The sequence below is a fragment of the Heptranchias perlo genome, unplaced genomic scaffold, assembly GCF_035084215.1.
Source record: "Heptranchias perlo isolate sHepPer1 unplaced genomic scaffold, sHepPer1.hap1 HAP1_SCAFFOLD_43, whole genome shotgun sequence".
Classification (NCBI taxonomy): domain Eukaryota; kingdom Metazoa; phylum Chordata; class Chondrichthyes; order Hexanchiformes; family Hexanchidae; genus Heptranchias; species Heptranchias perlo.
The window spans coordinates 4,895,170-4,922,317 of NW_027139442.1; the positions used below are offsets into that span (position 1 = coordinate 4,895,170).

Consider the following 27,148-nt stretch of genomic DNA (forward strand, 5'->3'; position numbering starts at 1 on the left):
GTGTACAATGTAGAGAAATCGGTAACATTGATAAATGAATCTGCAGGAGTGAAGGTTTTCAATACAATTCGATGAAAACGGTAAATGAAGCTGCTCATTAGTGTTGGATTATTATTGGATCATTGCCGTTGAGCACAGCTTGTAACTTTATCCCTTTGTGACGTTTTATTATCATAATATCCTCGAGTTTGAGATGTTTGTGATATATCCACGTCATTATTTACGTTGGAGACAAAGCTGCTGAAAGTTACAGTGGCAGGCCGTTCAGCCCGTCAAGCCTGTTCCGTCATTTAATTAGATCAGGGCTGATCGGTATCTTACCTCAATTGATCCGCCTTTCTTAATACCCCTGCCTAACAAAAATCTATCAATCTCAGTTTTGGAATTTTCAATTCACCTAGACTGCTTTTTGGAGGAGACAGTTCCAGGCTTCTAATACCCTTTGCATAAAAAGTTCTAACTGACTTAATGTCTGAACGGCCTAGCTCTAATCTTAGGATTATGTTCACTTATGCTGGACTCCTCCACCAGAGGAATAGTTTCGTTCTATCTGCCATATCAAATCTAATCACCTTAAACACCTCAATTAGATTACAATTTAAGGGAATCCAAGCCTCGTCTATTCAAACTACCCTCATAATTTAGCCCCGGTATCATTCTGGTGAATCTGCATTGCAACCCCTCCAAGGGCAATGTATCCTCCTGAGATACGTTGGCCAGAAGTGAACGCAGCACACCAAATGCAGTCTTTAGACAATTATAGCATACTGGATCCTTGGCTTTATAAACAGAGCCATACATTACAAAAACAACGAAGTTAAGATCATCCTTTATAAATTCTTGGTTAGGCTCCAGCTGGTAAATTGTTCCAATTCTGGGTACCTCACTTAGTAGGGATGTCAATGCCTATGAAAGGTTGCAAAGGAGATTTACTAGAATGGTACCGTGGTACTGGGCTTCAGTTACGTGGAGACACTGGAGAAACTGGGATTGTCCACCATGAATTAGGGAAGAATAGAGGGAGATTTAATGGAGGTGCATTCAAAATTAAGTAGAGTTTTGAAATTTAAGAAGAGAATCTGCTTCCAGTGGCAGCAGGGTCGGTAACCAGATGGCACAGATTTAAAGTAATGTGCAAAAGAACCAGAGGGAGATGAGGAGATTTTCTTTCACAACGAATTGCTTTGATTTGAATTGCACTGCCTAAAAGGGGGGCGGAAACAGATTCATAAAAAAATTTCAAAAGGAAATTGGATAAATACTTGAAGGAGAAATAATTGCAGGATATAGAGAAAGGGCAGGGGAGTGGTACTAATTGGATAGCTCTTTCAAAGAGCGGTACCAGGCACGATGGGCCGAATAGCCCACTCCTGTGCTATATCTTTCTATGATTATATGATTCTAAATTCCTCCCCTTTGTATTAAGATTAAAGGCTAACATCCCATTAACATCCTATTAGCATCTTTGATTTTTTTTTTGTCATATGACATAAAAATACAGTGAAAGAGAGAAATAAATCTCCCGGATCTTTCATTGTAAAGGTAAAGAAAGACAAACACGTGAAAGGTTAAGAAAGACACAATGATGCAGAAAGTGCAAGATATAGATAAGGAAATATCCATACATAAGAACAGTCAGACAGAAGAAAAGGGTTAGTTAGAAAGAGAAAGAGAGTTAGAAAGTAACAAGACGGCCATAGCAGAAAGAGAGAGAAAAGAAGAGAGCTGGAGAAGAAAATAAAAAGAGAAAAGAGAAAGAATGCAGAGAAAGCGTGCACATAGGGAGCAGAGATATTTGTACATTAACAAGAAAGAAAGGAGATGGATAACACAGTTAAGTATTAAAAGAGACCGGGAGGGAGTGTGTGTGATTGAGAGGAAAAGGGAGCGAGGCGGGTACACAGATGAAGAAATAAACTGAAGGGCAGAGGCAAAGTTAGATAGAGGGTGAGTGAGAGCCCGAGGGATATAAAGAAATGGATTGAGACAGGCACAGAAAATAAAACAAGGAGAGCAGAGAGAGACAGAGGAAGATATAAGAAGATAGACACACGGAAAAACGATAGAAAGAAAGAAGCAGAGATACAGAGAGAGGATTCAAGCAAAGAGAACGAGAGACAAAGGAAGAGGCAGAGCTGGAGCGTGACAGACAGAAACAGAAACAGAATGGAACAAAGAAAGAGGCGGTCATTTTTTGGTCTATATCTGGAAACTGTAAAGATTGCTTTGAAAAAGTTGCATTGAAATCAATGGAATTAAAAATCGGTATCGATTTCGAACGGGCTGCTGATTCGTTAACTCCCGTTTTATAGTATAGCACAAAATCAAAATTACCCCCAGAGAGTTCACATAGAAAGCGCTGAATAATTTTAAAATCGAGTTATTATCAGCCTTGGGTGTGTGAGTGCAGACAGGCAGAAAGGCAGCAGATGAAGCCGGCGAGAAAATTAATGTCTGTTCTGGAGTAGAGCAGTTTTGGGTTGAATTTTGACAGTTCTGAAGGTGATGCCTGGAGGCTGCATAATAAAGTCACCCAGTCTTGTGTAACTGACCCATCCCATTACTTACCGCAGGAGCTTTCTCAGCTGTTCTGTACAATGTTTAACTTTCCCAGTGACCTGCTGTATTCGGTAATAAATCAGAATGTACTCTTACCCCTCCTATTGTGTTACTGAGCTGGACAGGGTCACTCAGCACTCTCCTGCTCTCTGTTATAATTAAACATTCTACTATTATTACAGATTAATTAAAACATGATGAAAAATATATATAAATAGAATTGCAGATCAGAAGTACTTTCAGATTCAACCCAATTTTATTCAGATTGATTAAATAAAGCGCAGTTACCTTCTCTACAGATAATGGCCGACTCACACTTTCGTCAGATTGACCGATCTCTCCCTCTCCATCAACATTACTTCGGAGTAACAAACTTCGCTCCATTTACTCTTCACTGTAGTTCATATTTCAGGGGTTTAATTCCCTCCCTGCCCTGCTGTCTCTGTGTTAAGCTCTAGCCTTTGCCATGCTAACACAATTTAAATGCCTGTTTTCAAGTTTAGTTTGAAACCTTTAGTGCAGAGAGTGATTCAACAGGAACATCTATTTTCACCCCCTCATTGTCTCTCAACATAACAAACTCTGGCTGGCCTGTCTGCTTCACCGAAATTTAACAGCCCATCCGACCTTACTCTTTACATCGAACTAAAAGTGGGACGACCAGATTGCACCACAACGAGATGGAATTGAGGTCGAAGTCCAGCCAGGATCTTATTTAATGGAGGAGCAGGGTCGAGGTGCTGTATGGCCTACTTCTGCAGTACTGTACATGAAGATCTATGCATCAACCATCTCGACTTCATTGCTTCACAATTTGGCAAAGGTTTTGCTATTTATCTATAAAGGAGGAAGGCCTTTACTTTATAAAGCGCCTTTCAAGATCAAAGCTGGTCCGAAAGTGATTGACAGCCAATGAAGTGTTTTTTGAAGTGTAATCACTGTAGTTATGTAAGAACACAGCAGCCGATTCGCACAGAGCAACGTCCCATAAACATCAATGTATTTATAACCAGATCATCTGTCCTGGTGATGTTTGTTGAGGGATAAATATTGACCAGGGAATTCGGTTGAACTCCCCGGCTTTTCTTCGAATAGTGCCGTAGATTCCTTCACGTCCACCCGAGAGAGAAAATAGGGCCTCAATTTCATGTCTTCTCTGAAAGACAGATCCTCCGACAGTACTAAACTCCATCAGCCCTGCACTGGACTAATCTGGTCAGCCTAGATTTTGTGCTGAAGTCTCTGGAGTGTGAGTTGAAACCACAACGTCCAATATCAGATGGAAGGACGCGACCAACTGGGCCACGACTGACCGCTAACAAAAAAACAGTAATAAAAAGTGACGGATTGTATAAAAAGAGCCGAATGAATTCGAAATGGGGATTGAATTCCATCTAAACATCTTCACCCATTAACCCCCAAACCTCCAACAATACTTCACTTGAAAATTATACATAGCCTTGAGTCCACATGCCCAAAGTCCTGGGAGTTCAATTACCAACATGTTAAAAATCATTTGCCTGAACCTACTTACTGTTTAAAAACGTACTTCCGCTTTTTAACTTATGTCACACTTCTGCGTCACCTCTTTCCATTAGAAATTCCTATATTGTATTTATTTTCACAGTCCAAAAATCTGCCTCTGTAAATTTGTCATTTTGTAATTACACTCGTCCACCAGAGGTGGCGCGCTAATACATTGATTTTGCAACTCCCACCTTCTCAGCCTGTTTGCAAAAACCTTTGCGACTTCAACCAAACCGAATTGCTTCAGAAATTGACAATATTTCACTACTTTAATGTAAATGTGCAATAATTTTAAACAATGTATGTGCACATTTCCTAATATATACAAATAAGCAGAAAATGTCAGACATTAAAAGGAAGGTTACATAATCAAAAATGATAATTTATCCTTTAACATGCAGTGAGAGGAGGATAGTTACATAATAAAAAATGAATATTTCTCCAGTAAAATGCATTGAGTGGGGGATAGTTACATAATATACATTGATTATTTCTTCAGTAAAATGCAGTGAGTGGAGGATATTCACATAATATAAATTGATTATTTCTCCAGTAAACTACAGTAAGTGGAGGAGAGTTAACTAACTTAAAATGATTATTTTTCGAGTAAATGCAGTGAGTGGAGGATAGTTACACAATTAAAAAATGGTTATTTCTTCTCTAAAATGCAGTGAGTGGAGGATAGTTACGTCATATAAATTGATTATTTCCCCAGCAAATTCAGTGAGTGGAGGATACTTACATAATACAACTTGATTATTTCTCCAGTAAAATGCAGTGAGTGGAGGATAGTTACATAATTTAAATTGATTATTTCTCCAGTAAAATACAGTGAGTGGAGGATATTTACACAATACAAATTGATAATTTCTCCAGTAAAATACAGTGAGTGGAGGATATTTACATAATACAAATTGATTATTTCTCCAGTAAATTACAGTGAGTGGAGGATATTTACATAATATAAATTGATTATTTCTCCAGTAAAATGCAGTGAGTGGAGGATATTTACACAATACAAATTGATTATTTCTCCAGGAAAATGCAGTGAGTGGAGGATAGTTACATAATATAAATTGATTATTTCTCCAGTAAAATGCAGTGAGAGGAGGATAGTTACAGAAGAGAAATTGATTATTTCTCCAGCAATATTTCAAGCGAGAGCTGTACTTGTTTCTGGCTGAGGTGCAGATCACCACTTGCAAAAGTTAGATAATGCATGGAATTATCACGACCAGAATAATCTCCCTGGTCTCGTTTCGATCTCCTCAGGGATCGGAGAAGAAATTCCCGGTTCCACCGCCCCCCCCAACCCCCGCAAATTTGCCTGGATTTTTATCTTTTTTTTTGCCAACCGCAGGAGATCGCGTGGCTTTTGATGGGTTAGGGAGTGTGTATAGTGTGATACACAAGGTATGACAATCGCATGAGACGGGCTGGATCGACCAGAGTGTCCTTTCCTGTCTGTTGTTGTTCCGATGTTTGTATGTTTGTAAAATGCGATGAGACGAGGATTGTTACATAATTCAAATTATGTGCGTAAAACCAATCCGAGTCACTTACAGCAGTGATTGACGGGGGAATTACCCAATCATCTCCCTTCTGACTGGGAATAGTGGCGTCACTCTTTGCAGCCCTCAACAAACTGTGAATTTTAGTTTTTTGCGGGGTTGAGTGATGCTGGCGAGTTTTCGATCAAAAATGAGGTTGATGTTACATTGACCGGGAATCGAACTCGAGTCACTCGCGTGGGAAGCGAAAATTCAACCACTGAACCACCAATACTTGGCTAAAGCGCTTTTGAACTTTTTATGTCTCCAACAAGCAGCCGTGAGAGCTGGTTGTCTGTGAGAAACAAAGGGGAAAACGTACTTGTTTACTTCAACTAAAGTTTATTTCTGAATGCGGCTATAGCTCAGTGTTAAACCGCATGTATACAGCCCTACGTTATAACCCAGGCATCTCCATTCATATATATTTCCAATTTTGGATATAATTTTGAAAAGATCCTCTGGGACTCGCCTCCTTTTACACACAAAAGACAGACAAGCCTTTCTTTCCCTCGAGAAATATCGAAAGCCCTGCATAGGATAAAATTCAATAGAAGAGCGCACGAATCGTTTCAATGTCCCCAACCCCAGCTCATCAAGATGTTTTCAGTCAAACGATCTTTAAACACAAACCCACACTTGGGACATGACCTACGTCCATCTTTAGTGAAATGAGACACAGTTTTCTCTTTATCTCACGTTGCCCTCTTCTGAAGTTCAAGGACTCAATGTATTCTTGCAGACCTCTGCTACACTGTGCCTGAGTATTTCTAATCCCGCCCAACTGTCTGCTTCCTGACTGATAAGGGGAGGGTTCGAAAAACGGTGACCTGAAACAGGAAGGGGGGTTATAGACCAGTAGTGCTTGCAATTACTGTTGGAGGTAACTCTCATATCTCCACCCCCTCGAATGATAACAAATAACCCTGAATGGGTTAAAGCCGAGCCTTTGAGAGGCAAAGTCTTGGAACAAATCGTCACAACGCTGTGACATTCGATATCTGCTGCTGTCTGTGGATAAGGTCTTAAATTCTGAACACTCCTGGATCTTCTCCTGCACCTATGTTTTTCCAGCAAAGGTTTCTTCGTAAGTCTGTGAAGCCCCTTTTATGTCAAAGAACTACTCTCGGTAATCCTGCAACATCAACACTCATTCGGTTCCAAAAAACATAGTCACCTGTTTTAAAAGAAAAAAACAGCAAATCCACTGTGGTTATTCTTGAGATCCCAAGGGGTTAATTACATAACACGAATTTGTAAATTCCTGATTTCCTTCCATCAAAGTGGGAAAATATCCACTCAAATTAAGAAACTTAAAAACTTTTTTAAAAATTACATTTAGCAACATAAAAGTTGTTCCTTAGTGAATATTTAGACAAAGTTAATGTTACGCTAAAAAAAACAATTTTAGCTGCACAGGCCATTATCAGTTCTGATAGGGGGTCAAGGAATGTTTTGACAGATTTGACAGATTTTCAATTCCTAAAGGAACAAAAGTTTGGTTAAAAAAATGCTGCGCTTTCATGGCTCATGTTTTGAAAATTGGAAGTCGAAAAGAAGCTTAAATTTATTTTCCAGCATTAAGTTGTATTCGGAATTTTGTGCAAGTTATTATTGCTTCACAGCCTGTGCGGATAAAAGACCCCTATATCTCGACATGCCCATATTCTCAACACATTCTCAACACTTTCTCAACATAGTTTCAACATATTCTCTGCATTTTCTCAAAACATTCTCTGCACACTCTCATCACAGCCTCAACATATTCGCAACACATTCTCAACATATTGTCAAAACATTCTCAACACAGTCTCAACACATTCTTTACATATTCTTAACATATCATCGACACATTCTCAACGTCTCCTATTATCTTCTGCAAAATGCTTGAACCCTGCAATGTCAACAGCTTCCAGCATCACCTCGCTCAGTCTGACCTTCTGTATTCTGGGTAATTTTTAACTCGGCCATTTCATGATCCTCAGCGACTATCCACTATTCCCAGCGATCTTACGCGGGTGGTGTTTATGCATTAAATGCCGAATGTAAACGTGACTGGTTTCCATGGTTTATATGTTGAAAACACCTAATCCAAATGGACGCTTTATGTGTGAAAAATGCCGAATCTTACACCAATGAGTCTCTTGCCCATTTCCAGACATCGCCCACGGAAAGATGAATCTTCTGAAGTTTCACAAGCATTAAATTGTCCCGGAGCAGGACTTCATCTCACGATGCCCTCAGCTGCTCAGCTCATTGCAGCCGCCGACAGACCAGAATTTGTTACGGTGCAATGTCGAGCGAACAATCGCAGCTCTTGTTCTTGTTTGACGCTCTCTCATTCATACAACTCACTTTATGATTCAGAGGTTGGAATTCAGCGGACAGGCATTCAGGCTACACAGAGGGAAGAATAGTCTGGATGTTAGGCGGTTCTTCATTTCCCAGAGTGTAGTGAGTCTGTGGAATGCATTCCCGGCTGGTGTGGTGGGTGCTGATTCTCTCTCTGCCTTCTCGAAGGATCAGGGCCGGTTCTTGACTGAAGCAGAGATCGCATCATATAGGAGGTGAGTGGCTTTACAGTTATCCTACGCATGGTCAGTGTGATCCACTGAACTCGATTCGATCACCTAAGGGAGTCGGGCAGGAATTTCCCACAATTTCCCCTCCTTATCGGTCCTGGGTTTTTTTCTGGTTTGTAACCGCTCCCAGGAGATTACATGTTTCCAGTGGGTGGGGCGGGTGGTCTAGGTAGGAAGTGTCCAGTCACGATGCTCCAGTCATGTGGGGCAGGATTGATGAACCAGCTGGTCTTTTCCTGCCCGTCATGTCCGTCTGTAACTCCAGATCGTCAAGGTGTTTTTAGTGAAGTGATCTTTAAATACAAACCAACACCTTGGGCAAGTCCTACGTCCGTCTGTAGTGAAATTAGACTCGATGGTGTCTGTGCCCCACCTTACCCGCCTCTGAAGCTCAAGAACCCGGAATATTCTTGCCGGCTTCTTCGACAATGTGCCTGAGCATTTCCATTCCCGTCCAACTCTCAGCCTCGTTACGGTTAACGGGAGTGTTCGAAGAACGGCGACCTGATACTTAAATAATAGCCCACACAGCCCGAGGAGTCTCTCCGCCTCTCCCAGACTTTCTTCTCAACTCTCCCTTTCTCATTTCTCTGAGTGGCGAGATATGGGTTCTTCTGCTCAACCAAAGTTGTATCAGGTCCGCGTACCTCAGGTCTAGTTGTCTGCTTGGAGTACAAAAGGAGATGCCTTCAGCTCAGTAAATCCTCGGGTGGCCTTCTGAAAATTAGGTACTCAGTCCTTTTATACTTGGTTAGAGGTCTTCAGTATCGAGGTGATGTAGCTCAGTGATAGACCGCATGCTTCGCGTGTATGAGGTCTCTGGTTTTATTTCCAAGCACTTTATTTTTCGAATTTTGAACATATTTTTGAAAAGACCATTTTGAACTCGCCTCAACTTTACACACAAGGACAGGCACGACTTTCTTTACCTCGAGCAAAATCGAAAACTCCGCGCAGGATTAAATTCAATGGAAGAGCGCATGCGCCATTTCAATGGCTCCCTAACCCAGGGCTGGATTGCTTGCTCAGTGATAGATATTTCCAGTTTGACAGATTGGGGAAGACCAGGGGACAGGCGTTTAGATTGCACAGAAGTAATCAAGGCTACACGGTGACCGGTTCTTTTTACCCAGAAAGTAGTGAGCCTCTGGAATGGTTTTCCGGCTGGTGTGGTGGTTGTTGACTGTCTGCATGCCTTCTCGAGGGAGATAGCATCATAGTATAGCAGGATACAACACAGAAGGAGGCCATTCAACCCATCGTGCCTGTGCCGGCTCTTTGGTAGAGATATTCAATTAGTTCCACTCCCCTGCTAATTCCCCATAGCCCTGGAAATGTTTTCCCTTCAAGGATTGATCCAATTCCCTTTTGAAAGTTATTACTGAATCTGCTTCCTCCGCCCTTTCAGGCAGTGAATTCCAGATCAGAACAACTTCGTGCCTAAAAAAATGCTTCCGCATGTCGCCTCTAGTTCTTTTTTCCCAATCACCGTAAATCTTTGTTCTCTGGTTACCGACCCTTCTGCCACTGGTAACAATTTCTCCATATTTACTCTAACTAAACCGTTCATGATTTTGAACACCTCTATCAAATCTCCCCTTAACCTTCTCTGCTCTAAGGATAACAATCCCACCTTCTCCAGTCTCTCCACATAACTGAAGTCCCTCGTGCCTGGTACTATTCTGGTAATTCTTCCCTTAACCTTCTCTGCTGTGGGGAGAACAACCGAGCTTCTCCAGTATCTCCACATAACTGAAGTCCCTCATCCCTGGTACCATTCTTCTGGACCTTCTCTCGGGCCTTGACATCATTCCTAGTGTTTGGTGCCCAGAACTGAGCACAATCCTCCTGCTGAGGCCTAACCAGTGTTTTATAAAGTTTTAGCCTTTCTTCCTTGCTTTTGTATTCTATGCCTCTGTGTATAAAACCCAGAATCACATATGTCTTTTCAACAGCCTTCTCAACTTCAAGGAATTGTGTACATACACCCCCAGGTCTCTATCTTCCTCCCTTTAAATTTATACAATTTAGTTAATATTGTGACTCCTCGTTCTTTCTACCAAAATGTATCACTTCACAATTCTCAGCATTAAATTTCATCTGCCATGTGTCTGCCCATTTCACCAGTATGTCCACGTCCTCCTGAAGTCTGATATTATCCTTCACATTGTTTACTACATATCCTCGTTTCGTGCCATTTGAAAACTTTGAAATTATACCCTGTACACTCACGTCCAGGTCATTAATATATATCAAAAAGAGAAGTGCTCCTAATACCGACCACTGGGAAACACCAATGAATTGTTCCCTCCAGTCTGAAAAACAACTGTTCACCACTACTCTCTGCTTTCTGTCCCAGAGCCGATTTTGTATCCACGCTCCCACTGTTCCTTTAATCACATGGGCTTTAATTTTGACATCAGGTCTATAATGTGATTCTTTATCAAATGCCTTTTGAAATCCATACACATAAAATCAACCGCACTGCTCTCATCAACCCTATCCGTTACTTCATCAAATAGTTCATTGAAGTTAGTCAACACGATTTTCCTTTAACAAATTCGTGCTGACTTTCATTTATTGTGTCCGTTGATACTAAGTTACATTCAATAAAGGATTAATCGCAAACTATTGATGTCAAGTCCCAATCGATCTTGCAAACTGGTGACCTTAGCATAGCACCTTGAACTGCGACAATCTGGATTGAGTGAAGCTAATTGCCTCGGATGGACCAGGTGCTAAACCCAGTCCTTTAAAGTAGGAAACCCGTTTCGGCGAGAGCATGAGTTATCCCTCCAAGACCGACTGGAAACACAGAGACTATCAGGCATTTATGATTTATTTCGTTTGTGATTTATTTCGCTGCCCTCACAATTCCATGGAATTATATATTTGAGTATTTTAATCTTTCTTATATTCCACATCCTCCAGCGTCTTTTCATTAAGGGTGTACTAAAGTTCGTTGTTTTCTTCCAAAGTCTGTCACTTTACATTAAATTGCAACTACGTCGTGTCTGCTCAATGCAGCCAAGTTGCCTGTATCATTCTTGAATTTCTTTAATCATTTCCCGAAAATCTGCTTTTGTTTCTGGGCATATTTGGAGATTGGGCTCCGTCACCCCAAGTCAAAATCATTTCTCCTAAATGTTTCTAAGAGTTTCTCCACAACTGATGTTAGAGCCACTAGCCGATAAGTGTCCAATGGATTCCCATCTCCCTCCCACGGCAAAAAACAACATACTGATTTCATACCAGGACACCACAACGTCAGAACACAGTGGCTCTTTATCAATCAGCCCCAGGGAGCAGAAATATCACAGACCAGATGGCAAAAGATAATATCGAATAAATCTTCATTCTAGTCATTAGCCCCAGTGAACAGTAAAATGGGTTATAATCAAAGAGATAAAAGAGAAATAAAGAATGTAACTTCATCATAATCGCTGTAGCTGGTCTCATCTTAGAGATTGGCTAAAGATGCCTCACAGTTGTACAAACCTATTGCAATGTCTGTAGATAAACCGAGTTATGGTGTTCCAACAAATAAAGATTTCCAAGAGTAGTTGCCAAGTCTGCCTATTATATAAATATTTTATTTTATTCGTTCATGGGATGTGGGCGTCGCTGGCGAAGCCGGCATTTATTGCCCATCCCTAATTGACCTTGAGAAGGTGGTGGGGAGCCGCCTTATTGAACCGCTGCAGTCCGTGTGATGAAGGTTCTCCCACAGTGCTGTTAGGAAAGGAGTACAAGGATTTTGACCCAGCGACGATGAAGCAACGACGATATATTTCCAAGTCGGGATGGTGTGTGACTTGGAGGGGAACGTGCAGGTGGTGTTGTTCCCATGTACCTGCTGCTCTTGTCCATCTTGGTGGTGGAGGTCGCGGGTTTGGGAGGTGCTGTCGAAGAAGCCTTGGCGAGTTGCTGCAGTGCATCCTGTGAATGGTACACACTGCAGCCGCAGTGAGCCGGTGGTGAAAGGAGTGAATATTTAGGGTGGTGGATGGGGTGCCAATCAAACGGGCTGCCTTGTCCTGGATGGTGTCGAGCTTCTCGATTGTTGTTGGAGCTGCACTCATCCAGGCAAGTGCAGAGTATTCCATCAGACTCCTAGCTTGTGCCTTGTAGATGGTGGAATGGCATTGGGGAGTCAGGAGGTGAGTCACTCGCTGCAGAATACCCAGCCTCTGACCTGCTCTTGTAGCCACAGTATTTATATGGCTGGTCCAGTTAAGTTTCTGGTCAATGGTGATCCCGAGGAAGTTGACGGTGGGGGATTCGGCGAAGGTAGTGCCGTTGAATGTCAAGAGGAGGTGGTTATACTGTGTTGTTGGAGATGGTCATTGCCTGGAAGTTGTCTGGCGCGAATGTTACTTGCCACTTATCAGCCCAAGCCTGGATGCTGCCCAGGTCTTGCTGCATGCGGGCTCGGACTGCTTCATTATTTGAGGGGTTGCGAATGGAACTGAACATTGTGCAATCATCAGCGAACATCCCCATTTCTGACCTTATGATGGAGGGAAGGTCATTGATGAAGCAGCTGAAGATGGTTGGGCCGAGGACACTGCCCTGAGAAATCCGGCAGCAATGCCCTGGGGCTGAGATGATTGGCCTCCCACAAACACTACCATCTTCCTTTGCATTAGGTATGACTCCAGCCACTGGAGAGTTTCCCTCTGATTCCCATTGACTTCAATTTTACTGGGGCTCGTTGGTGCCACACTCGGTCAAATGCTGCCTTGATGTCAAGGGTAGTCACTCTCACCTCACCTCTGGAATTCAGCTCTTTTTTCCATGTCTCTTTCTGTTGCAAGAATATTAGCCCAGAAATTATTTTCCTTTTATAGTGGACAACTAACGAACACATTCCAATGAAAGCCAACAACAACTCGCATTCACAGACCGCCTTTAATGTAATAAACATTCCCAATGGGCTTCAGAGTGGCGTTAGGAACAACGGGCACAAAAGGAATAAGAACATATCAGAAGTGATGAAAACCGTGGTCAAAGAGTGTGTTTAAGCAGGCTGTAAGAAATGGAAATAAAGAGCTGGACGGGATAAAAAGATTTCCTGGAGTAGAGTTTAGTTGTCAGAAGGAATGGCCACCAATGTTCGGATGAAGAGAGTGGCGGATGGTAAAATATAACAATAATTACTTGTATTTATAGAGCACATTTTACATAGATAAATATCCCATGGCGCTTCACAGAGGCATTCACAGACAAATATGGACCTTCGGCCAAAGAAGGGGACATGACGGGGAGGAGAAAAGGTGGGAGCAAGAGATGTGTTTCATGGAATGTCTGAAGTAAAGAAATAACTTGCATTTACATAGCGCCTTTTAGGACCTCAGGACGTTCCCAAGCGCTTTACTGGCACTGAAGTACTTTTTGAAGTGTAGCCATTGTTGTAATGTAGGAAACGTAGCAATTTACACACAGGAAACCCCCACCAACAGGAATGAGATCATGACAAGAAAATCTGTTTTAGTGATGTTTGTTGAGGAATAGGTATTGGCCAGGACACCTGGGAGTACTCTTCTGCTCTTCTTCAAATATTGCCCCGATATCTTTTACATCCACCTGAGAAGGCAGACTGGTCCTCGGTTTAACATCTCATTGGGCTTCCACAGTCGTGCACTGCAGTATCAGCCTGGATTATATGTTCAAGTCTTTGGAGTATGACTCAAACTCACAACCTTCCGATTCAGAGGCCACACTATTGCCACTGGACCGCGTCTGGCACTTAAAAGGGGGAGAGGGAGATCGAGAGGCTTAAGGAGGGCATTCTGGAGCGTGGATATGGCTGTCAAAAGTAGGGCCAATGGATTGTAGATGCACAAGCGGCGAAAGTTGGAGGAGCTGAGTGTTTGGTAAGGGCAGTAAGGCTGGAAGAGGTTACATAGATCAGTAGGGATGAAGAGCTAAGGATTTAAATGTAAGGAAGAATAAATGGGCTTAGGAGACCGGAAGCCAATGCAGGTCAATAAGGACTTAGGTGATTGACAGGGCACTCGCCAATCAAAAAGAAAATGAATGGTGATGCAATTCTTTACCAGAATGTGGAAATTGTGGTGTCAAAGATCATGAGTTCCCAATTTTAAGCTGGAGGAAATTGAGGGACATCTACAAAATAATATCACTCTGACAACACAAAGACATTGGAAGGGACAAGAGAGGCGGTGGTTTTGCAAGCGGCCATCTGAAAGCTGGCCCATGTCTGTGGACAATGTAATGAAAGGGCAGCTTGTAGATTAGGAAGAGGAGCGAGCCAAAAATTGTACCTGTAGAGACATCAGATATAACGGTGATAGGGCGGGAAGAGAAGCTTCTCCGGGCTATGATCAGATCGGTGAGTGGAACCAAGCGAGGCTTGTCCCACTAAAAGAGGCCAATGATTGATGAATTAGGAGGTCACGGGTGGGTTTCCTGTAAGGATGGAGGAGAGGGCGGAGATGGGGAGGGGTGGGCCATGGAGGGGTTTAAACCACAGGAAGAAAATGTTAAATATTTGGCGATGGGGAACTGGGGGAGTCAGTGAGGGTCAGTGAGGCCGACCAGGACCTGGTGCTGGTTGGAAGGTGGACGCATTGAAGGAATGGAATCTGGAGGGGACAGAGGCATTGATGAGGGTTTCAATGGCAATGAGGTGAGGACGGAATGGAGGCAAGTGAGGGAAGCACTGGGCCTTTTTGATGGAGGTCAAATCGGGTCCTGAGCTCAGCTCGGGGTTACACGGGGCCAATTTTACTGGAGCCGTCAATCAATGTAAAATAAACGGGTAAACATCTGCAGTAAATTACGGAGAGAGGAATGGCAATGAAGCTCGTTCAGTGTCCGACCCCTAATATCACCCAGTCATTTCTCGGCTGCAAACCTCAACGTGGCGTTTAACTGTCCCCGTGTCAGAGACTCAAATTTCATATTTTAACTGGGAAACGGCAGGAACAGAGTGAAACGGGTTTGCTTGTTTCCCTGAATTCAGTGCACACGCGGAGAAATCGGTAAAATTGATACTAAATCGGCAACAGTGAACATGGTCAAAACAATTATATGAAAACTGTAAATGATGCCGCTCATTGTTGATGGACCAGTCCTTTCTGAGAACAGCTTTAAACTTTATTACTGGAAGAGGTCTCATTGTAATAATGTTCTGGACTTGGAGATGTTTGTGATATATCCACGGCATTACTTACATTAGAGGCAAGTCTGCTGATGTAATGTGTTTGTTCAGGTGACTTTAATTAATAACAATGATCAGGGGTATGACCGTGTCAGTGGGGATTTATCTCCTGTATAAATCCGGGATGGTTGCAATGCATCAGCACAGAGTACCTGCTGGAGCTGCGATTTTCAGATCAACAGAAGTCACTGCTTCTCACAGAAATGGGATATCCAGTAACGTTTTTGATAGAACGCATTTACTACCCTGTTCTTGCAGCCATTGGAGTTCCAGGTAAGTCGCTATCTCATCTGTGAATAACTCGGTGTTAACTGTGTTACTGTACTTGGCAAATTATTTTTCTCCCACCATATTTTGCACAGCTGCCCGTTCTGTTCTATCAGTTGGATGATGGAATATTTGAAGTCTCTACTCTTTTGGTCTTGTAGGAGCTGCATTATATATGTTGTGAACTTTATTTATCCAACATAGGCATTGTTCCTGGATTATTCACTGTACTGAATGTATTGTCAAATAAGGGTATGTCGTTAATTTCTGAACGTCTGGTCCTTTGGGAATTACATCATATCTGTGGTAATCATTGATTATCAAACCCTGATATTGTTTCTAGATTATTATCTGTACTTCAATGTACTGGAATCAGGTGTCTGGGCTAAGAGTTGGTATCAGACCATCAGGAGCTGTTAACAGTTTCATGTTGTGGAACTAACCTGTCCTGGGATATTTTTACATAAATATGTTTTCAGGATTGATAATGAGGCAGCTCACGGTCTCAGTGTTACAAGGAGGCAACGCAATGTCTTCCCTTGAAATGGTTTAGTTTAACTGGAATTTGTATGTACTTGCTGGTTATCACTGTTATGAAATATTATTTCATTCTATGTGTATCTGACACAGCTACAGAGTTCTGGCTACTGAACTGAGTTTGCTGCTGATTCTTTCACATCTCATTCTCTGCTTCCCTGTAGATGAATTGACTGTAAAATGCAATCTTTTGAGGTTATGTTGTATCAGTTTGCACTTTATCTGTTGGAATCATGAGCCCTTCTATTTATCTGTGGATTATCAGCAGCAGCGGTGATGTTGGTGTTTTGTCAATTGAACAATGCCGCCATCCACCGCTGTACTTTTAATTACTGGATAAGGCATTTCAATTATTGTGAGGTGTGTCTGGAAGAGGCATTCGATTCCGTTTATTCCTTGCATTGTAGATGAAGTGAACAGTGTAGGTGAACAGGCGGAGACTTGGATTATCTGCAGAAACATTAAACTATTCATTTAATAAACTGACACTGAGAATAGGATCGTTGGAATACGGGGCTGGTGAAAAGAAAGCAGGCGCAGGATGTTAGGATTTACTGGGATGTGAAAAGGGGCATTGAGAAAGAGAGTAGAAAGAGTGCAGAGAGATAGAGAGGAGCGATAGAGAACGCGACTGTGAAGGAAAACGAGAGGGGTTGAAGGAATGAGAGAAAGAGAGAGAAACAGAGAGAGAGAGACGCAGACAATGGGGGAGAGAGATATATCGAGGGAGAGGGAGAAGGAGCGGCAGCGGTGTGAATAATTCAACGGAATGAACAACTGAAACTTCCAGTACAATTATGAAGAGGAAATGTGACTTCAAGGTGTTTTTCGGATGTTATCAGATTGTGAGAGTTTCAGTGTATTCGCACTGGGTGTGTTTATCATTTTCGGGTCCTCAGTCTGTTTATGTGAATGTTCCATTTACTTGTTTCCTGACTGAATACATAAAATGATTACTTGTGTATTAAGTTATAAAATCAGCGATTTCGTGATTGCATTGATATATAAGAATATTGTATTCTAGAAGCGTAAATCAATAAAAGACAAGGCTAATTCTATTAATGCATTTTAATTTAATTTTAATTGAATGTTTGAAGTGAATTTATTGAACACATTATGTTCCCTAGCAACAATAACCACAGAAATAAATGGTTGGATCCTTAATTGATTTGTGTTCCTGGGACCTGTAAATTAGATTTCCTCTAACACTCTGCTGCAGTCTCTCCCTGTGAAACCCAGCCTCTCCTCCCACTGCATTGAATCCTCTGTCTTCTCATCCGTTACTACAGTTTATCCGCTTCTCCAAACCATGTGCTCCTGACTCCCCTCCAGCTCCTGCATATCATTTTCCTTGTCTCCCTCCCAATCTCACTCACTGGTTCGGCCCCCATCTGCCTCTTCCAATCCGATCCGAAGCCTCAAACTCACACCGCGGATCTCGGTCTTTCCCGTTTTGCGCCAGTCCCTGTTGGCTCGCTTAACCCAGAGCAACAAACCAGCAGCACCTCCCCCTATCCCAACGTCCCGGCACTCGCTCACTTATCAGTCCATCTGGAGCTCCAATCCGGATTTAACCCGTTCTCCTTCTCTACTGGCACTGCGCCCTCACTCGCTCTTTCCAGTCGATCCGGTGATCAATTAATTCATTTCCTGTATCAATTTTCTAATTCATTATTGATAATTGTGTTTAAAAACATTTCGCTGTCCGAAAGCGCTGCCCAGGTCAGTGAATCAGTTTACAAAGTTTGATGCTGCAACAAAGTTGGTCATTTCACCCCAGATCCTGTCATACTGCTGCTTTGTATCCAGGTCTGGTCAGTAATCTCTTTGCTTCTATCTTTCTCTTTTAGTTAACTTGGTGGCGATTGTGATCCTGTCCCGAGGAAAGTGCGGACTCTCCAAATGTATCACTCGCTACCTGTTGGGAATGGCAGTGGCCGATCTCCTGGTCGTTACCACTGAAGTCCTAATGCGTCGGATTATTGAGATTAATTTCCCAGTTTCATCCTTGACCATTACCCCCGTGTGCCGTGTCATTCTCATCATAATTTCAGCAGCGATAGCGGCCTCTGTCTGGTTCACTGCGGCTTTCACCTTTGATCGATTTGTGGCCATTTGTCGTCTAAAACTGAAAACAAAATATTGCACCGAGAAAACGGCGGCTGCTGTTATCGGGGTGATGAGTGCGTTGAGCTGTTTACTTAACATCCCCTGGTACTTTGTGTATGACCCCGAATATAAAATGGACAATGTACCCCGGGGTTGTGTCTTGAAACTGACCTTTTTCACTTCACCCGCTTGGGCAGCGTTTGACTTGATTAATATCGTTATAACTCCTTGTCTCCCATTCATTCTGATTTTGCTGTTCAATGTTCTCACCGCCAGGCACATTTTAGCGGCCAGTGCAGTGCGGAGGGGACTCCGGGGCCGCAGCAATGGAGAGAATCACAAGGATCCAGAGATGGAGAACCGAAGGAAATCCATCATTTTACTCTTCAGTATATCAGGCAGTTTTATATTATTATGGAGCGCACTGTTTTTTTATGTTATCTCTCTGCATTTAACAAATGCCCAGTACCATACGGCCAGCGACATTGAGTCAGCCGCACTCATGCTTCAACTTCTCAGTTCCTGCACCAACACGTGTATTTATGCTGTGACCCAGACTAAATTCAGAGAGGAGCTGAAGAACGGGGTGAAATACCCACTGAATCTAATTGTTACATTAATTAAATCATAGAAACGTCTCAAGACTTCGCATCCGAAATTAAATAAAAAGTCAATGAGAGTAGATTTTCACGTTGAACGATGTGCAAGTCGGGGGGGACTGGATCGGGCGTCCGTTATTCACCGCGCCTGATTTTATATCATTTGACATTAATGAGTTCACTAAAGTAACTGATATCAATCAAATACTTGAAATAAATTTGGAAATAGCAGACAGGAATTATATTTTACCCGACAAATGCGGTGTTGTGAAATGATACAAGATGTGATTCTAACATGAAATGGTTTGCTGTTATTTGTCTGGAAATAATATGATTTCAATATTAAATGTTTAATCCTAAAATAAATAAAAGCAAATCCTCCTTTTCGGTTGATGATTATTTCCCATCACACACACTGCCCGGTGGGATGGACTGAGGGTGAGCTGTCAGCGTCAGACAGCGTCCTGTTCATTGGGACATTTGTTTTGACCAGAACAGAATAATAATGGACCAACACCCGGACCGTTACTAACTAATAAAATATTAATGTAATTTCAAACTCCAGTGGGGAGTTCCGGAGATCGTTTCCTCTCTGAGCTGCTGTGCAGCAATGTTTACTCACTTCAGGGAGTTTAATGGGACATGAGGCTGGGCCTAGTTACACAGATCTAAAGGAAACCTCCTGATATATTTTTGAGACGATCAGGGGTCGGAAAATTTCGCACGGCCGTCGCAGGCCAAGGGAAAGCTATCCGGGGACTCCTTGCCCCACAAAATATAACTTAAAAATAAACTTCCCAGTGTTCTGGACCAGTGAATGACTATCGAAACGGCGGCTCCTCCACCCATTTGTGCCCAACATTAAATGGTGTCACGTGTACGTCTTAATACTCTGATTTACACGTAGCCTGACCGGAAACAGGTGGGTGATGCTCTGGCCGCTCTTCTCAGGACCTTACCCACGATGTTGGAGGCAGGAACGCCAGAGTTAAAAGGGTGGTAAGTGACCCGACACCACTTACTAGCCTCTACCACCCCATTTCCGCGAGGCAGGGATACTTTAAATCGGCCACATCTTTCCTGACCTACGCCCTAGTATCAATTTTCGAAGCCCAGAGGCTGGTCCATTGTCTCAAACTGCACCGGTTCACAATACGTGGAGGGAAGTTTTCACCATTTCTGTGGACTGAACTGGTGGAGCAGATCACCCGCCCCTTATAGAACCGGCCCGATTTTAATTTCTGCTCAGTCAGTTTACCGCCCAAGGAGTGAAGGTGAAATTACCCCCTATATCGCTGATCCCAACGTTCGACATATGTGTGAAAGACATCAGACAATGTTTGCCAAATACATACATGAATGGATCGGTGTATTGGGGTAAAAGGTGTTAACTCCCCTCCATACCGACAGGACCCCTATACCGTGAAGTCAAAGAATGGTTCACCCCCCCATAAGTTCGGTAACACAGGACGCTGTGGACGCACACCAAGATAGATATCAACTGCTGCTGGAAGACAATCAACTCGGTGAATGAGGCCCTTTTGTCCGACCGAAACCTGCTGGTCTTCCAGGAGCTGTCCACGACCGAGTGTTGTCACCTGGCACACTCTAAGGTCCAGGATAATGTGCTGTGGGACGCACTGATGCGAGATGCGGCCTGTGCAAAGGTTCTATGGGGAAATGCCACCGTGTAAGGCAATTTTGCCTTGTCTGTACAGCATGTATTAGAAGATAAGTTCTGTGTTTTCAATTGTAATAATTGAATCGTAGTGTGTATGATCTGTATTGTATTATTTTGAATTGTAACTGTGATATTGACATTGAACTCTGTGGATCCATGAATTTTATGCAATAAAGTATGTTTTGAAATATAATCAACATGTTCTTGTCTCACCATGTCTGTTGTTATTGGACAGTGAACAGTGGAAACATTGGTGGACAGTAAAGATGCGAGGAGCTCTACAAACAGTATCTATTCCGAGCACCAGGTGAGAAATAGGAGCATTTTCTTAATAGTGAGAAACTAGGGACTGTGCGGGAGCAAAGGGATTTGGGTGTCCAGTTACAGCAATCACTAAGATTTAACGGACATGTAAAAAATAAATCCCAATTTCTAGTCTGTCATATCCCAAAGTACCGCTGTCAGGTACTTAGCTAACTCACTGGAATTTGCTGATAAAATCAGGCTTCGCTGCCTCCCCTGATGGTCCATTCCATACATCTAGCAGCTTCTGCATTAAAAAAGTTACATTCAAGCATTCTGCTCACCGTAAGCCCCAAGTACAGAAGACTATTTGTGGCAGGAGGACCAAGACCATCAGCCTTATGTGAGTTTGAACATTTCTGCTTTAAATTCAGATGATTTAATCTCCTCCCACACCCCATGTATTCTCTACCCCACTGTTTTTCAAACTTTTTTACTCGTGATCCAGTGGAAGAAAAACACTTCCCCCAGGGACCCAAACTATCTTCTGACTGGGACCATGTCTTTTGATCTCCTCAGTACTTACTCATGTGATCGCGCTGGTTCCCCTTCATGTCATCGCTCCAGTTCCCAACCATGTGATCACTCCAGTTCCCCATCATGTGATCGCCTCAGTTCCTCGTGATGTGTTCTCCCCAGTACCTCATGTGATCTCGCCAGTACCTCATCATGTGACCTCCCATTTGCCTCGTCATGTGATCTACCTGCACCTCATCGTGTGTTTTCTCCAGTACTTCGTGTAGTCTCGCACTCCCTCGTCCTGTGACCTACCTGTTCCCCCGTTGTCGTGTGAACTTCACGGTCCCTCCCCCTGTGTGGCCGCCCCTCTCCAACCCCCACCGTGTGATCCTGTGACCTCCTCTGTCCCTTTCCCCGTGGTCTTGCGACCTCTCCGGTCCCCCTTCCCCTACCGCCGCCGTGTGATCGTGCGACCTCCCCGGTTTTACCAAACATCCGCCGTGTGATCGTCCGACATCACCGCTCCCCCCAACCCCGTGTGATCGTGTGGCCTCCGCGGTGCACCCCCCCCCCCACACCCTGCCGTGTGGTCGTTCGACATTCCACGGTTCTGCCCCCCACCCCAGACCGTATGATCGTGCGACCGACCCGATTCTCCCCCATACCACCCGTGTGATCGTGCGACCTCCCCCCAACCCCGTGTGATCGTGTGACCTCCGCGGTGCACCCCCCCCCAACCCCGCCGTATGATCGTGCGACCGTCCCGACTCTCCCCCACACTCCCCGTGAGAACGTGCGACCTCCCCGCTCCCCGCGACCCCGTGTGATCGTGTGACCTCCGCGGTGCACCCCCCCCCCCACCCCGCCGTATGATCGTGCGACCGCCCCGATTCTCCCCCACACTCCCCGTGCGATCGTGCGACCTCCCCGAGATTGCACCCCCCCACCCCCCACACGCCGTATGATCGTGCGACCTCCCCGGTTCTCCATCATCCCCCCCCCACCACCGTGTCATCGTGCGACCTCCCGGGTCCCTACACGCGTGGTTGTGCAACCACTCCAGTCCCTCCCGGAGTTGTCGTGTGACCCCCCACCCCCGTTCACTCCGAGCATGGTCGTGTGACCTCTCCGGTCTCTGCCTGTGTGGTCGTTGCGACCTCCCCGATCCCTCCCCGCGTGATCCCCCTGTTCCGTCATCATGTGATCTCCCCAGCAGTTACCTGCAGTCGATCTTCCTGTTCCAGTGGTGGTGGAGAAAACCTTGAATTAACCAAGGGAACCTGGACTGGCGAATCTGAGGTTTGTATGCAAGAAGTGAGTGATGACAATGAAATAAATAAAAACTGAACGCAATAAGAGAAAGAAATAGATGAGTTATACTAAAGTGAGCAATAAACGGTAACTAAAAGAATACAATTTAAACCGATCTAATAATCAATGTTTAATATTAAAGGGGAGTCCGTTAGCTGTGAAACTAGATAAATAAATAACTGCAAACCAGTAATGAAATCTCCAGGACGTGATGGTTTCCACCCGAGGGTATTAAAGGAAACGGGTGGGGAAATTGCAGATACATTATTCGTAATTTCCCATAACTCTCTAAACTCAGGAATAGCACTTTTGGATATGACAATTGAAAATGTCACTCCGTTATTTAAGAAAAGAGCGAGGGAGAAACCAGGAAATTACAGACCTGTCAGTTTAACATTAGTTGTGGAGAAGTTACTGGAACCTGTCATCAGAAACAAAAATAATTCAACACTTGAACAAGTCAAAGCTGACCAAAGAGTCAACAGAAATTTGTGAAGGGCAGGTCATGTCTGACTAATACAGTTGAATATTTTGAGGTCACTAACAAGTTGGATAGGGAAGTGTCCATGGATGTTTTCTATATGGACTTCGAGATGGCAATTGATAAGTTTCAGCCCAAGGAACTAATAGAATAAATACAAGTGCACAGAATTGAAAGTGACCCTGTGACTTGGGTTGGAATTGGTTGGGAGGTCGAAGAAGAGAGAAGAGATAAAGGGAACATTCTTTGATGGGCGGGATTTGACAATTGGAGTCCCCATGGACCTGTACTGGGGCCTCAACTTTTCACCATATTTATCAATAACTTGGATGAAGGAATAGAGAGTTATAGATCAAAGTTTCCAGATGACATTAAGTTCGGAGTCAGGCTAAGTTGTGTAGATGGGAGCAGGAAGATACAAAGGGACAGTTTAAGTGAATGGACAGACTGTGGCAGGCGGAGTTCAAAGTGGGGAAGTTTGAGATCATTCACTTTGGATGTAAGAATGTTACATTGGAGTATTTTCTTAAAGTGAGAGACTGGGATCGATCGGGGAGCAAAGGGATTTGGGTGTCCATGTACACAAATCACTAAAAGCTAGTGCACAGACACAAAAAATAATCACAGACTGATGGAATGTTGGCCTTTATCTCCAGGGCTGGAATACAAAGGGGAGGAAGTGATGCTTCAGTTCTACAGAGCCTTGGTCAGAGCCCATCTGGAGTATTGGTCCTCACCAAGGATGTATTGGTCTTGAAGGGGGGATAATGCAGATTCACCAGAATGATACTGGGGCTTGAAGGGTTTGATTATGAGGACCGATTGCATAAACTTGGTTTGCATTCACTTGAGTTTAGACGGTTGAGGGGTGATCTGATCCAGATATTTAAAATTATCAAGGGATTTGATAGGGCAGAAATAGAAACTATTTTCTCTGGTGGGGGAATCCAGAACAAGAGGACATAACATTAAATTTAGAGCTAGGGCGTCTAGGAGTGAAATACGGAAGCTCTTTTCCAGACAAGCGTAGTGAAAATCTGCTCAGGCTGATTGAAGTGGACCCTGTGATATAATAGAATTTTCTGTCCTGTCAGACTTGGACATCTTGTAGATCCATCTTTAAAAATGTGGAGTGACTCACTTCTGAGATGGATTCCACTCACTTCATCATGAGTCCTCGATCAACTTCTCCTATCATTGAGATATCAAGGACTAGAAACACTGTTTAAAAGAAAACTGATTTATTTGACAATTGTACAGAATATTAAAATCCAGCCCAGTTAAAGGGGTTATTAACATCAGAAACAAACCCAACTGTCGGAATGAACATGGTTCAGTTCTGGATGTGATTAACAGCAGCATTAACAGCAGAATCCAATCCCTGCAGTCACATGTGAACTCGCTGGTGACTCAGCAGGTGGGATGATCGGTGAACCTCATCCCACACACGGAGCAGGTGATCGGCCTCTCCCCGGTGTGAATACGTTCGTGTCTCAGCAGATCCCGCATTCTTTTAAAGCTCTTCTCACAGTCAGAACATTTAAAAAGCCTCTTATCAGTGTGAACAAGTTCGTGTTCAACGAGGCTGGATGACTGAGTGAATCCTTTCCCATAAGCGGAGCAGGTGAATGGCCTCTCTCCAGTGTGAATTCGCTGGTGTGTCAGCAGAGTGGATGAATGAGCGAATCCCTTCCAACACACGGAGCAGGGGAACGGCCTCTCCCCAGTGTGCCTGCGTCGATGAGTTTCCAGCCCGGACGGGGAACTGCATCCCTTCCCACAGTCCCCACATTTCCACAGTTTCTCTGTGGTCCGATTGTCCTTGTGTCTCTCTCGGTTGGACAATCAGCTGAAGCCACATCTGCACACACAACACGTGTACGGTTTCTCCCCGCCGTTTAACTGGTTAAAGCTCTTTCCACAGTCAGAGCACTGGAACACTCTCACTCGGGTGTGTGTGTCTCGGTATTTTTCCAGTTACACTGATGTTTGAAATGTTTTCCCACAGACAGAACAGACAAACATTTCTCTCTCTTCTTTCAAAGGCCGATGATCTTCAGGTGCTGGTGAATTGAGTGGAGTCGAGCGGAGTCTCAGCAAAATCGAGTGCGACTCAGGCCCCGAATCCAGGGGGGGCCGGACTCCATTAAACCCATCATCCAGCGCCGCCCCCGTCCAACCCGCCACTTCCCGGTTTGTTCTCCCGTTTCCACCGAGTCCGACTGGCGACTCGCGACAGTCGCTCACAGAATGCAGGGCAGGCCTGAAGAGCATGCGCAGTGTGAGCGGGAAATCAGCGTCTTGGAGAGATAGAGGGGTTTCTGGGGCGCGGGAGACTGTGGAGCTTGCGGCCGCCATTAGTCGCCGGTTGTCGGTCAGTGTTTTATTGCCCGCGTCGCCCACGGAACCGTGTCTGGAAATACAGACTGAGGAATTCAGAGCCGGTTTGCTAAACAGACACTGACCGTTCAATGTGGAATAGGGTTTTTCAAACTTTTTTTCTCGTAACCCAGTGGAATAAAAACTCTTCCCCCAGGGACAAAAAAAAAAATCTTCTGACTGGAGTTTTCATCAAATCCCAATAAAGGTCAATACATGCTCGCTCTTCACTTCACTTCGAGTAATAAATAAAATTAGACATCGACGTTACTTGAAAATCATTGTAAACACAGCATAAATACAGTAAAAAAAATGAGATCAGATTGAGTATCACTTACGGGTGGGCCTGCCTGTTGTTCATGATCTCATTCCAATCTGGATCACAAGATGACAAACTGAGAGACTTGTGGTGTGTTTTCAGTGTGTATCACAAGTGAGTCGCACCAGCTCGTTTTCTTATTCAGACATCAATTTAGTTTCATTATTGATTCAGGATTTTCGAAAGCAAAAGGATCTTTCACCCAACGCTTTTCCTTCAAATTAGCAAATCCATCTGCAGAGAAGTAGAGACTAAAATTGTCAGACAGAGCAGCGAGATGTAACTGTATGACACATTTCATTTCATTCCCTTTATCTTCATTGATGCTGTTCTCCTCAATGTGTTGTAACAGTGTGAAACAGTAAATGAGTAAGCTCCGCTCCCATTTATGAGCAAAACACTTCAAAAAGCCTGCAGTTCAGTGAGCATCCTTTAATGAAATTAACAATTTTCACTACTTCCTTCAGTACTGCCATAAGATCAGGGGGAATACATTTGGACGCCAAAGCTTCGCGGCGAATGAAACAGTGATTCCAACCATCATTACCAGGTGCATCAGATTTTCTTCTCACAACTCCGCTATTTCGACCTTTCATATTTGCTGCACATTCACTTGGAATTCCAAATTCAATTTGTATTTTCCATCTACACAGTGATGCAGTGCTTCGAATATCTGTGCTCCTGTTGTACTTGTTGGTAAAGTTAGACAACACAACAAATCTTCTATAAAATCATCTTGCCTAATTTGAAATTTCAGCACTCTCGTCAAGTTTAATTGCAAAATCCCAGGCTGACTGTAACCGAGTAATCAGCTTGGCTTCAAAATGCTCAGCAATAGAACATATTCGCCGAGACATTGTGTTGTCACTGAGAGGAATGCTTCTCAATTTTTCAGCAGGCTCCTCATCGAAGACTGTACAATATTTCGAAATTCTGGAAGAATAAGTTTTTCGCCAACTGCATGGAAGATTTTCTCTTTTTCCACGCGGTATGCGACCAAATATGACGCCAGTTGTGCCTTATCATTCAGAGCAGTTGACCGACTAAGAACTTGTGCTGATAACTTTAATCCCCATTGCTTCCTTGGAAAATATTCAAGCGGGCGATCAACGAGTTCCCCATGTTTTTTGAGGGTTTTAGACTATCGTTTACAAGCACCTCGCTACAAACAACACACTGGGGCTTTGGATCTTGGTTTGCGTTTGCACAATTGATCAAACAACATTGCCAAAAAGCCTCACTCTACTGCCTCGTCCAAGATTTGGTTTCCTTCCTAGTAGGCGGTTCAGACCAGGTCGA

The 27,148-nt window shown here is 43.6% G+C and overlaps 1 pseudogene; it reads left to right on the plus strand.

The window, feature by feature from the left end:
- The window catches only part of LOC137312388 (zinc finger protein 850-like), a 568,085-nt pseudogene that overhangs the window by 242,998 nt on the left and 297,939 nt on the right, over positions 1 to 27,148 (plus strand).